The sequence below is a fragment of the Pristiophorus japonicus genome, chromosome 17, assembly GCF_044704955.1.
Source record: "Pristiophorus japonicus isolate sPriJap1 chromosome 17, sPriJap1.hap1, whole genome shotgun sequence".
In the NCBI taxonomy this organism is placed as follows: Eukaryota; Metazoa; Chordata; class Chondrichthyes; family Pristiophoridae; genus Pristiophorus; species Pristiophorus japonicus.
Window position 1 is genome coordinate 627,257 of NC_091993.1, and position 13,563 is coordinate 640,819.

At 49.4% G+C, this 13,563-nt stretch overlaps 1 protein-coding gene across 7 annotated transcripts in view; it reads left to right on the top strand.

The window, feature by feature from the left end:
• Positions 1–13,563, top strand: part of sema4ba (sema domain, immunoglobulin domain (Ig), transmembrane domain (TM) and short cytoplasmic domain, (semaphorin) 4Ba) — a 505,268-nt gene that overhangs the window by 160,672 nt on the left and 331,033 nt on the right. The window contains exon 1 of one of the 7 annotated variants that reach the window (XM_070858288.1): positions 7,600–7,651. The exons of the other annotated variants lie outside the window; for them this stretch is intronic. The gene's annotated coding sequence lies outside the window, so the exon portion shown is untranslated. Of the gene's footprint in view, positions 1–7,599; positions 7,652–13,563 lie in introns of those variants that run through there. 7 annotated transcript variants of the gene reach the window in all.

Genomic DNA, 13,563 nt, shown 5'->3' on the forward strand with positions numbered 1-13,563 from the left:
TAGGTGAGTACGGTGGCCTTACCGGCAAGCATCCGTACCGCCTGAGAAAGTTGGCGGTACATCGGGGATCCCGGGCTGTACCGTCCCGAAATCAAGGTAAGTTGCTAAACTTCAATGTATGTATTGATGGCCCTAGTGGGGAAGGCTGGGAGTGGGCCAGAAGGTTTTGGTAACTTCCCTGACCCACACCCACGCTTTTTTTCCCAGTTTTTTCAACTCGCGTGCCGGCAGCTGACCGCGGGGGAATTCGGTCGGCCTCCTGAGCTCCCGCCCCATGGGCCCCCGAGGGATGAGTGTGCAACATCACTTTTAGTGCTGCTCGCTCATCTTTTGGGCGGTAAAACTGAATTTGGCAGTTTGAGGTGGTGATTACCGCCTGGCGGTAAAATCACCATTCAGGCAGTGTCCAAAACGGCTGGACCGAATTTCACTCCTAAATATTTTATACACTCGTCTTCTCAAACGGTACGTAGAGTCCAAAATGGAGAAATCCTTTATCTTGACGCGCTGCTCACTTTCCATTGAAACAAGCCTTGTCCACAGGCTGTAGAGCGCTTGAACCCAGCACCATAGTTGTCTTACAACTTGGGATAACTGACAACTTTCCGACAAGCAAGACAATAACATTTTAGCTTCACAACAGGGAGCTATGTGGAGTAGGTAATTAAATGGTTTGATTGTTAAAGCATGTACCTCAGTTAATCCACCCAAGGTCTCAGTGTTAAGCTGTACAGTCAGTCAGGTCTCCACATGTAAGGGCTCGATCAGGATGCATCATGTTTGGCTTTATAACAGCTCCCTCCCTTTAGCCTCGTACCTGAGAATTCAATTCAATCAAAAGACGGTGAAAGAGCATTGGGGCGTCATCATTCAACTTAATTGGCAAAATGGATTTAGTGAAGTGACACACACTTTTAATTGAATAATTGACCCGAGGGCTGGAAGGAAGGAAATGCTGCTGTAAGCTGGATGGAGATAACTGGAAGGTGCATCGGAAAAGATGTGTTAGTGCAGCTCCAAACCAGCTGGCAAAACCGCTGAGGTAGTCTTGGGGATCACAAAGAAAGCAGATGACTTTTTTTTGAAGTGCTTGGCAATCTTGGAGAGCAATGTCTTCAAGAGCAGAAATGTCAATGTCCTTTGACCCTTTGAAGGATAAAGTTGAAAGAGATCAGGGGCTGGTTTTTTGGCTTTTAGGATTTTGGGGCGTTAATGGTGTCAGTGCGATCCTGTACCGCCCGGGAACAGTTTACGCCTCAGTCAGCAAAATTGGGCAGCTGGGCCCTGAGTGTGGGGCGGATTGCTGAGGGAGACGTTACACACCTCTCGTAAGGCACTGGGCCAGCTGAGTATGCGAAAATCCCGAGCTAAACAGCCGGCCTGGGAGTGCTGAAAGAGCTGCCTGGGGAGAAAAAAAACTGGGGAAAAGCACCAAAAACATTCTCAATACCTAACTCACGCCACCGTAACATAAATCGCAAAAAACCCCACAATTACACTTACCTGAGGCCAATTACTTACCTCAGTGCGGCCGCTACAGTTCAGACCACCCGCCTTCACAGGCGTTCCCAGCAGGAGGCGCTGCGGGGCACTACGGGTCGGGCGGGAGTCGCAACCAGGGGCATTGCACACCGGCTCGCCTCTTCCGGGCGGTATTGCCGAAACCGGGCCCCAAAAACACCGGCGGGGTGCTGGAAGCTGAAGAGCCCATTGCCGCCCCTCTAGGGTGAAAGCGGAGACGTACAACAGCGGAATATCCAGCCCGTAGACTCCAGAGACAATCTCGGCTGACGCTGTCAGAGGTGCCACTTTCTGATGAGGTGTTAAACTGAGGCCCCCTCAGGCAGACGTAACAGATCTCCTGGAGAAAAGCAGGGCTGTTCTCCCCGGTGTCCTGGCCAATAGTTATGCCTCAACCAATTCCTAAAACAGATTATCCGGTCATTATCTCATTGCTGCTTGTGGGATCTTGCTGTGCGCAAATTGGCTGCTGTGTTTCCTACATTACAACAGGGACTACACTTAATTTCTAATTTAAAAAAAAATTTGTGGCCTAATTGTGAATGGGAGAGCATTGGAAGCCTGTGAGACCCTCAAAGGCACCTCATAATATCAAAACCCACATGGGAATCCTGGAGTGATTTAGAAATTCAGAAAACTGCAAGTGTGTTAAAGCCCATGGTACTATGAACCACATCATTAACATATAATAGCCATTGGTGTTTTAATGGTGTACCTGGTTCCTTGCTGATTACATTGAGACCACCATTACCCACTACGGGGAATATCACCCATGTCTGTTACATGACAGGAAAGGGAGATTCAACAGTATTACTGTATTCTAATAGAGAGTTCTTCCCATAAAGTTCTTTAGGAAATGAAAGGAACAAGAAATCTTCTTGGGGAATAATGCACTAGCCTTTGCAGAGAAATAGCACACGCTGTATACTGTATAATGTATAATGTACTTGAAGTATGGCTTAAAATTAATAGTTAAAATTGATTTAATGAGATTCATTGAACGCCAAGAAATATTGTTCTTTAATTCAGTGTATACCAAACATATGATACACTAACTGAGACAATGGTGAATATAAAAACATAAGAAATAAGAGCAAGGGTAGGCCATTGAATACATTCAAGGACTGAGCATCCACAGCTCTCTGGGGTAGAGAATCCCAAAGATTCACTGTGCTCAGAGAAGAAATTTTTTCGGATCTGAGTCCTAAATGGTCGCCCCCCCCCCCAGTTTTCTGAGACTGTAGAACCTGGTTCTAGACGCCCCAGCAATCTACCATGTGAAGTCTCTTACAAATTTTATATGTTTCAATGAGATCACCTCTTATTCTTCTAAACTCTAGAGAATATAGGCCTAGTCTACTCGATCTCTCCTCATAGGGCAATCCCCTCATCCCAGGAACCAGTCAAGTGGACCTTTGTTGCATTCCCTCTAAGGCAAGTACTCCAGGTGTGGTCTCACCAAGGCCCTGTATAATTGCAGGAAGACTTCCTTACTCTTATACGCCAGTCCTTTTATAATAAAGGGCAGCGTACCATTTGTTTGCTGTACTTTTAGCAATGACAGCAGTAAAATTGGAAGCTTCAAAGAGCAAAGTACAAAGCTTTGATTCTGCAATCTTTAATGGCAGTCAACAAATTAGAAAGCAGGAAGAATGTAACTGTTGACCCTTATTAATAACAACAACAAATTGCATTTGTATAGCGCCTTCAATGTAATAACACATCCCGAGGCTTTTCATGGGAACGTCAGATAAAAAAAATGACACCATGCCAAAGAAGGAGACATTAGGACAGGTACCCAAAAGCTTTGTTAAAGAGAGAGGTTTTAAGGAGCATCTTCAAGGAGGAAAGCAAGGTGGAAAGGTTTAGGAAGGGAATTTCAGAGGATAGGGCCAACACAGCTGAAGGCACGGCGGCCAATGGAGAAGCGATGGAAGTCAGGGGTGCACCAGAGGCCAGAATTGGAGGTACACAGAGTTCTCAGAGGGTTGCAGGGCTGGAGGAGTTTCAGGGATAGGGATAGGCAATGCCATGGAGAGATTCGAACACGAGAATGCTAAATCTGAGCCGTTGATGGACTGGGACCAACGTAGGTCAGCGAGCACAAGGGTGATGAGCGAGCCGGATTTGTTGTGAGTTAGGATGCGGCCAGAGAGTTTTGGATGAGCTGAAGTTTGTGGAGGATGAGCGGCCAGGAAAATATTATTAAATTCTGGATGTACTTTGCTTCAGTCAGATAATTTGGTGTAAAATTGCTCAATGACGATGTTGCCGACAGTGATATATTCTTACGACATCACTAAGAAACACACTACACAAGATGGCTCCAATACAGAAAAATATGTCATCATGTGACCTTGCCACATGACCCTTTTATTATTTACACCAGTAGTTGCATTACCACAGTAGTCCACTAGGTGAAGCTCTATTACGCCGACGGACATGAACCTTTCTCCGTTGTGCATCCGCAGTAAATGGAAGGCTGCTCGAATCGAGGTGATTTGTTTTTCCCAGGTAACAGAAGTTTTCAAGTGGCTGCACAATTCACGTGATCAAGCCGCTATCTGAGAGGCAAGCGCCTGAACAGAAACATATTGTTCTGTGCTTTGTGATGGAGCTTTGTACATTTGTTTTCAACAGGTCAATCTTTTGTTTACTCTATCCAAGCAGGAAAAAAATCCCAATTCGTGTTGTTGTTTTCAGAAATTCATGTGCAAAATTGAAGTATGATCACACCAGATTATTGTTCAGTGTAATATGAGGGCTAATTTTACAAAATTAAGACTTTATAGTGGGAAATCGCAGGCAAGCTCCCCATGGTTTTCTGTCCATTAAAATGAACAGCCAGAAAATCACAGGCAGCCAGGCTATGATTTCCTGATGTGAGCCTTCAAAGAGTGCGGCTCCACACAGGGTTCGTGAAATCAACCCTCTTGGGAAAGGACGAGTCGATGGTTTGTGTCGTGTCTTTGAACCCTAGGCTCTCAGCTCTCGGTGGCACAGCAGATCATAGCTCCTAAACTCCCCCACAACTCCCTCAGTGATTAGATCACAATTTCTGCTAGCTTGTTGGGTAATGGGAAAGAGACACAAATCTGCCTCTAGTCTGGGAGTGGTAGATGGGAACAATACACGAGGGAGGAGAAATAAAGATTTTTTTTAAGAACTAGAGCCAATAATTTAGTTGAAACCAAATGCTGCATCAAGATGGTGAGGGAATGAATGAAAACTGCAGCTGGGCTTCACCTTACTTCGAGGAGTTTTGGCACTAACCATTTGTTGAATAGAATCTGCATAGAAGGTGTCCTGTATTATTTCAAAGTGCTTGTATCAGCTGTAGTTGGTTTAACTTGAGTGAACATGAAAGGTAATTTGATCATTTTGGCACTCGTGGCATTGTGATGTTCTGTGACACATGTGGAGGCTCACTATTCACATGAATTGGTATTTTAGATACTTGAACTCGTGCAAAGTCAGTCTAGATAGCATCAACAAAAGCACTCCAGTTTTTAAAAATTCATTTGGCGGGAAGTGGGCGTCGCTCCAAGGCCGGAATTTATTGCCCATCCCTAATTGCCCCTTGAGAAGGTGGTGGTGAGCTGCCTTCTTGAACCGCTGCAGTCCGTGTGGTGAAGGTGCTTCCACAGTGCAGTTAGGGAGGGAGTTCCAGGATTTTGACCCAGTGACGATGAAGGAGAGGTGGTGTGTGACTTGGAGGGGAACGTGGAGGTGATGGTGTTCCCATGCGCCTGCTGCCCTTGTCCTTCTAGGGGGTAGAGGTCGCGGGTTTGAGAGTTGCTGCAGTGCATCTTGTAGATGGTGCACACTGCAGCCACGGTGCGCCGGTGGTGGAGGGAGTGAGTGTTGAAGGTGGTGGATGGGGTTACATTCAAGCAGCTGCTTTGTCCTGGATGGTGTCGAGCTTCTTGTGTTGTTGGAGATGCACTCATTCAGGCAAGTGGAGAGTGTTCCATCACACTCCTGACTTGTAGATGGTGGAAAGGCTTTGGGGAGTCAGGAGGTGAGTTACTTTGGAAAGGAGGCGCTCCTTCAAAGCAACACATCGGTGCGAGGCATTGGGGGAGATCGGAGTAGTGCAAAGGGAAATTCAGGTGTGATTTCCTCACCAGACTTGTGCACTTATGGGGCCCAAGTTTCGGGCAGCGCCTAGAACGGCGCAGCCCCGACCTGGACGCCCGTTTTTCGCGCCACAAAGTGCGCCTAAAAAAAACTTATGTATTCTCCGGCTCCCTCCTGGTCCTCTGGAGTCGGGCGCGGCGCAGCATGAGCTGTAGGGGGCGGGCCAGGTCCCTGCGCCGAAAACAGTGCCGGGACATCTGCACATGCGCGCTACAGTGGGTGCGCATGTGCAGTAGCTCCACACGCCCAAAACTGTGTGGGAGGGGCCCGAAGCATGCAGCCCCTAGCCCTGGCCCAATGGCCTCACTGGGGCTGTGTGAATAAGGCTCCTCCCACGGCCAGCTCCTGCTTCCTCCCGACCCGACTCGACTCCCGCTTCCCCCCTCGCCCCCGGACTGGACCCGACTCGACTCCCGCTTCCCCCCCCGCCCCCGGACCGGACCCGACCCGACCCGACCTGACCCAACGCCACCTACCTGTAAATCTGATGCTGGGGAGGGGCCCTGCCCGAAGTCTTGGGCCCGGCCCGTTCAGCCTCCCCGCCCCCCCCCCCGCCCCTTCTCCTTTCCCTCCCCCCCTTCTCCTTTCCCCCCTTCTCCTGTCCCCCCCTTCTCCTTCCCCCCCCTTCTCCTTCCCCTTCTCCCCCTCCTTCTCTTTCCCCTTCTCCTCCTCCCCCCCTTCCCCTTCTCCTTCTCCCCCCTCCTTTCCCTTCTCCTCCTCCCCCCCTTCCCCTTCTCCTCCTCCCCCCCTTCCCCTTCTCCTCCTCCCCCCCTTCCCTCCCTCCCCCTCTGCCTCCGTCCCTCATCTCTCCCTCCCTCCCCTCCCCCTGCACCCCCTCTCTCCCTCTACCCCCCTCTTCCTCCTCCCCTCGCTGTCAGAAACACAGACACTGACAGACAGAGAATGAGAGACACACAGATAGACAGAGAGATAGAGACACTGACAGAGACACACTGGGGGGTGCGGGGGGCATCCCAGCATGCTGTTGGAGGGCTCCCGGTGCTGCAGTCGGTAAGTAGAAAATCTTTTATTTATTGATTTAAAAAAAAAATTATTTCTTATTAATTTTTTTTGATTGATTTATTGGTTGATTTATTGATGTATTTATCATTTATTATTGATGATGGCTCTTTATTTGTAAAACTGAAGTGTTTAATGTTTGTAAACTTCCCTTTAAACCCCTCCCCCCATTCCCTACGCCTGATTTTCAAAAGTGTAGACAAGATTTTTTCGAGCGTACAAAAATCTTCACTTACTCCATTCTAAGTTAGTTTGGAGTAAGTTTTCACCGCCGAAACTTTGAAAACAAGCGTAAGTGGCCGGACACGCCCCCTTTTGGAAAAAAAATTCTGTTCCAAAGTGAAACTGTTCTAACTGACTAGAACTGGAGCAAACTAAATGCCGAGAATTTGAATTTCTAAGATACTCCGTTCTACAGTTTCCAAAAAAACAGGAGCAACTGAGGCCGACACTTGGGCCCTTGGTGTCAGCCTTGGCCGAGTGGGTAGCACTCTCGCCTGAGTCAGATGAATGTGGGTTGAAGTCCCCACTCTAGAAACGTGAGCACATAATCTGGGTTGACATTTCGGTGCAGTGCTTGCGGGGGGTGAGGGGGCAGGGTGCTGCACTGTCGGAGGTGCCGTCTTTTGGATGAAACGTTAAACTGAGACTCCATTTGCCCTCTCAGGTCGGTGCAAATGATCCCACAGTACTGTTTGAAGAAGAGCATGGGCGTTCTCCTGGTGTCCTGGCCAGTTGACCACTCAACCAACAGCACTGAAAGCAGAGATTATCTGGGCGATTGTCTCAGTGTTGTGTGTGGGATCTTGCTGTGTGTGTAATTGGCTATCTCGATTTATTCTCAGGGAGTGGGTGACACTGCCAAGGCTGGCATAGATTACCCATCTGACTGGCTTGCTCAGCCACTTAGAGGGCAGTTAAGAGATAACCGCATTGGTGTGGAGCTGAAGTCACGTATAGGTTAGACCAGGTAAGGGCGGCCGGTTTCCTTCTCATTAGTGAACCACTTGGATTTTTATAGCTTCATGGTCATTGTTACTGTATTTTGAGCTCAAATTCTCAGTTACCATGGTGTGGTACAAGTACACGCCTTGGATTATATACCAGTAACATAATCACACTGCTACATACCCCAATATTACATCTGCAGCTACACTTCAAAAGTACTTCATTAGCTGTGAAACCCTTTGCGACATTCTGAGGATGTGAACGGAACTGATATAAATGCAAGTTCTTCAAAATCAAAGATGCCATTTTAATCTTTCCAGAGCTCATTGTCTCTCCTCATTCTGAGGTTATCCAAAATGAGGACTTTTGTGTGACCAGAATTTTATTTAAATGCGATTCAAAACAAAGACTTTAAATAAACAGGGGTCAGTATTTATAAAACGAGGGCAGAAAGCTCACCAGATCAGAAGCTACGAACAGTCCTTCTACAGACAAAGAGCTGGAAAGTGGGATTAGACTGGATAGCTCTTGGTCGGCCGGCGCGGACACAATGGACCAACATGGCCTCCTTCCGCGCTGCACATTTCTATGATTCTATGAACTGTCGACAGAATTCCTCGCTAACTCACATGCGTCTTCACATGAAAGCGATCATATTTGTGACAAGAAACCTTCATGTGCACATTCCATAGCGGTAGTGTAGCTTCCATCACTGCCTCATATCGAGATCTGCCTCGTGTACAGATGTCCCCGCACTGATAACGTACGCTGGCGCCCACAGAGCTAGACTTCATGCCAAAAGGAAGAGATAATCAGTTTTCTCTTTGGAACGGCTGTGCACTGAACGATGAATGACGACTTGTGCAGAAGGGAACGAGGTCCAACTGCAACCGATGGCTTTTGATAAAATCTTCAGCTTGTAATCGGGCGAGATGCTCCGGATTGCGAGCTGGTGCAGCGGAGTCCACTTAACCTGATCAGAGGACTTGGAGAAGCCTCATACGGAGGCATTGTTCTCTCTAACTTTGGCCTCGTTCTGTTTGAAGTTCACTGCTGTTGAATGTTCGGTGGAATGGTGGAGTCACCAATGCATGTCGAGAACATGTAATCAGATGTCCCAGGATAGGGGGCTGTGTGCACGGGTAACCAAGATGAAAGGAGCAGAAATTTCTCACCTGCGCCGAGATAAAGACTTAGGTTACCGAACAAGAAAGTTCAACATCTGTTTTAAAAAATAAAGTTAACATTAATGGAACACTCTGGGTGAGGCTCCATAGAAACATAGAAACTAGGTGCAGGAGTAGGCCATTCGGCCCTTCGAGCCTGCACCACCATTCAATAAGATCATGGCTGATCATTCACCTCAGTACCCCTTTCCTGCTTTCTCTCCATACCCCTTGATCCCTTTAGCCATAAGGGCCACATCTAACTCCCTCTTGAATGCCTTGTAGACTATAACAGAAATTTTTGAAAAGAGGTGAAATTGAGGAAGAAGTTTACTGGTGGGAATCAGCAGTTTTGAAATGTGCAATTTCTGAGAGTCCATTTCCATTCGTGAGTTCATAATTACAGCCAGGCTTCCTTCCATTTTTTTTGAAGGAAGAATTTTAACCGAGTGTATTATTACCTTTGATTTATGTTTCCCAGAATCTCCAGTCTGAACAGCTTTCGAAGCTTAGAATCGTCGCAGCATACAGCGCAGAAACAGGCTATTCGGCCCATCGGGCCTGTGCTGGCTCTCTGAAAGAGCTGTCCAATTAGTCCCACACCCTCTGCTTCTTCCCCATAGCAAATGCAAATAGTATATATCCACTTCCCTTTGGAGAGTTACCGTTGAATCTGCCTCCACCACCCTTTCAGGCAGTGCGTTCTAGATCATAACAATTCACTGAGTAAAAATCTTTCTCCTCATCTTCCTTCCTACTTTATCTTATATCTGTGTCCTCAGGTTACTGACCCTCGTGCCAGTGAAAACCGTTTCACTCCATCTACTCAATCAAAGTTCATAATTTTGAACATATTCCTGTAATATTCTCAAAATCCAACTGGAACATAATCACTGAAGGGCTTTCACTTTCTGTTAAACTATTTCCAAAATGACATTCCTTTGTTTATTTGTACAATAAAGTTTTACATTTATTTTGGAAGTTCAGAAGGTAGATCCATTTTTCCAATTACATCATTATTAGCTTGTTAAAAACACAGTGCTTTACAGAGTAGTGTAGTCATTGTATGTTTTTCAGGAGAATATACTACGGAGGTGGGGGAGAGAGGGGAAGGGGAGATGCGAGGGGGGAGGGGGTGATGGGTGGGGGGACATCGATTTTGACCTTTGGGTGTAGGTCGGCTGCTCGTTCTGGCAGCAAAGAGCCCCCCCCCAACCTGCCATTTTGTGGCCCCGGCCTCATTTGAATCTGGCAGGTGAGTTGCTGGGTGCCCACCAGGCCTCTCTCTGGATTGATGCCTCAGGATTGGGCTGGGACAGTTGTCAGTGATGTACATTGTGGGACCATAACCCAGGTCAGTGATTGGAGAGTGGGCAGGTACAGCAGGAGCGGCGAGAGATTGTAGTGCGACGTGATCGGGGCCCAGGAGAGGCATGGGGCCCAGGGGCAGTACGGCCCAGCCCACACTGCGATATGTGTGTGCACTAGGTCCGTGCAGCAGAGCTGATCTCCAGTCGCCTTGGCTAATCCATGCTACTGGACCAAGACCTAGCTCGTCAAGCCCATGTGGTGGCTGGTGTGCAACGGCCAACACACGTTAAAAAAATCCACGCACAGGCATCTTCCACCCTTCAACATGTAGTTCAGGATCTGGAATATTAGATTCTTCATTGAAACACCTATGAACTCATCCCATTTTGACGTGGAAGCAAGTCATCCTTGATACGAGGGACCACCTAAGAATAAGACAGTGTAGGAGGGGGGCGGGGAGGGGGTTATCGATCACGAAGGGCGGGGATCCCGGGGCGGCAGCGGTCCAGATTATTTATGACGGCCCCGGAGGTACTCTAAGGTCCACAAATGTAATTGGACACTGGCCTTCGGCAGTCCTCTTCGATCCCATTGCCCGTGGAGCTGGTCGGAGTGTACAGGGCACAGGCGGCAGAAGTCAATGGGGGGGGGGGGAGAATTGGACGTGGTATAAAATGGGCCGCTGACTCGCTGCCTCCCTGCTTCTCGCCCAGTCGGAACAGTTAAGATCCATTCCCACGTCTTCGACACTATTGCTCTGTGGGGTTGTGCTGTGACACTTACGAGTTGGAGTCTTGCTCTCATGGCTTCCAGGACGGAAATCTAAGTTGCCTTGGGACCTTAGGCTGAACACCATATCATCATAGGCAGTCCCTCGGAATCAAGGAAGACTTGCTTCCACTCTTAAAATCAGTCCTCAGGTGGCTGAACAGTCCAATACGAGAGCCACAGTCTCTGTCACAGGTGGGGCAGATAGTCGTTGAGGGAAAGGGTGGGTGGGACTGGTTTGCCGCACGCTCTTTCCGCTGTCCGCTTGATTTCGGCTCGCTCTCGGCAATGAGACTGGAGGTGCACTTCCTCCACTTAGGGTGGTCTTTGGCCAGGGACTGAGGCATACGAAAACATGGGCATTACGCTAAACATCATATAGAATGACACTGACAGTACAGGAACAGGCCATTCGGCCCCACTGCTCGATGTCAGTGTTTATCAGTGATCTCATTGAAACATACAAAATTCTTACAGGGCTTGACAGGTAGATGCAGGGAGGATGTTTCCTCTGGCTGGGGAGTCTAGAACCAGGGGTCTCAGGATAAGGGGTCGGCCATTTAGGACTGAGATGAGGAGAAACTTCTTCACTCAGAGGGTGGTGAATCTTTGGAATTCTCTGCACCAGAGGGCTGTGGAGGCTCAGTCTTTGAGTATATTTAAGACAGAGATCGATAGATTTTTGGATATTAAGGGAATCAAGGGATATGGGGATTGTGCAGGGAAGTGGAGTTGAGGTAGAAGACCAGCCACGATCTCATTGAATGGCGGAGCAGGCTCAAGGGGCCGAATGGCCTACTTCTGCTCCGATTTCTTATGTTCTTGTACTCTACAGGAGCCTCCTCCCATTCTAACTACCTCTTCGCACCCTGCCCCCTTCTCTCCCACCCCCCCCTCGTGTATGCATCAAGTCTCCCCTTAAATACATCAGTGCCACCTGCTCCAACCACTCCACGTGACAGCGAGTTCCACATTCTCATCACTCTCTGTGTCACTTGTTCCAACTGGCATAGGTGTTGCTTCACTCATGTTTGTGCAGGATGGGTGAAGATGCTTCATGATAACACGGTGTTGCACCTTCTCAGCACAGCCGCTCCAGTATTCAGCCGTCAGGGAAGGGGGGTATTCGCAAAGATGGTGCAGTTTGGATGATTTTGAGTGGCACCTTTCTGTATTTGGTTGGATGTGGAGGTTGGGAAAGATTATTTCTAAACTTTCCTCCGTACTTGCTCTGCTATCTGCTGGCCTGTACCTTGCTCTCAGTACAGGTACCTTCTTCGCACTTTCTGTGAAGATTGATGACATGGAGATAAAGGCAACATTTAAAGCTCGAGGTGTAGTTCTTAAACATATGAGGGCCGAAATTGCCCTCCGCCCCAAATGGGCAGATAATTAATGTTACATGAATATTCTCCGCCCCATGGATTCCCCATAGAGGGAAATTTTGATTTGTTGGGGCGGTATTTGGGGGTGGAAATGCGTCGGGTGCGGGGAGGGGGGAGGGGGGGGAGGCGGGCTGTGTCACTGACGCTTGGCAATGTCTCCCCCTTTCAGTTAAAGGGGAGGGCCGCTGAGAGCTCTGCAGCCACTTTAGTGGCACTCAGTGGACCACCAGGGTGGGCTTTGGCAGGGCGTGCCCGGCCGAACCTGTGGCCGCCATTGTTGGGCTGACTTTAGAGTCGGCCGACAATTAAAACAAAATGACGGCCTTGGCAGAGCGCCCTCCCCTTTAAGGGCGGACACGCTACACAGCTACAGGCAGCTTCCCGCCAGGAAAGGCTGTCGGGGCACCGGCCGGCAGCTGCTCCCTTCCCGCGGGGCAATTTCCCTCACGGGGCAGAAAAGGGGTCAGCCAGCGCCGGGTGCGAAGGGGTCGGCACGTGTCCGATGGGGCGCGCCAGAGACCCATCTCCTCCACCCCCTGGCCTAGGGGCAATTTGGGTCGGGTCAGACCATCTGCCTGCTTCCAGTCGGAAAGACCTTACTGTCGGGAGCTCGGAGCAGCGCGAGTCCGGGGTCGGCGAGAGGCCTATAAAGGCCAGCGGGAGCTCGGAGCAGTCAGTCGAGGAGGCGGGAGCTCGGAGCAGCGCGAGTCCGGGGTCGGCGAGAGGCCTATAAAGGCCAGCGGGAGCTCGGAGCAGTCAGTCGAGGAGGCGGGAGCTCGGAGCAGCGCGAGTCCGGGGTCGGCGAGAGGCCTATAAAGGCCAGCGGGAGCTCGGAGCAGTCAGTCGAGGAGGCGGGAGCTCGGAGCAGCGCGAGTCCGGGGTCGGCGAGAGGCCTATAAAGGCCAGCGGGAGCTCGGAGCAGTCAGTCGAGGAGGCGGGAGCTCGGAGCAGCGCGAGTCCGGGGTCGGCGAGAGGCGTGCCGGTGCAGCTACAGGGAGAAGGCAAAAAAACAAAGGTGACGTCACAGCCTAGGGGGTAAGTGATTGGCTGGTGATTGGTGAGTAGTTTTTCTTTTTCTTCTTATATTGGTCAGTAACTTTTAACATTGTTATTACCAGTTTAAGTGTATCTAAGGGTTAAGACATGGCAGGAGAGCTCGGTCGGGTGTTATGCTCCTCCTGTACCATGTGGGAACTCAGGGACACTTCCGGTGTCCCTGACGACTACGTGTGCGGGAAGTGTATCCGCCTCCAGCTCCTGACGGTCCGCGTTACGGAATTGGAGCTGAGGGTGGATTCACTCTG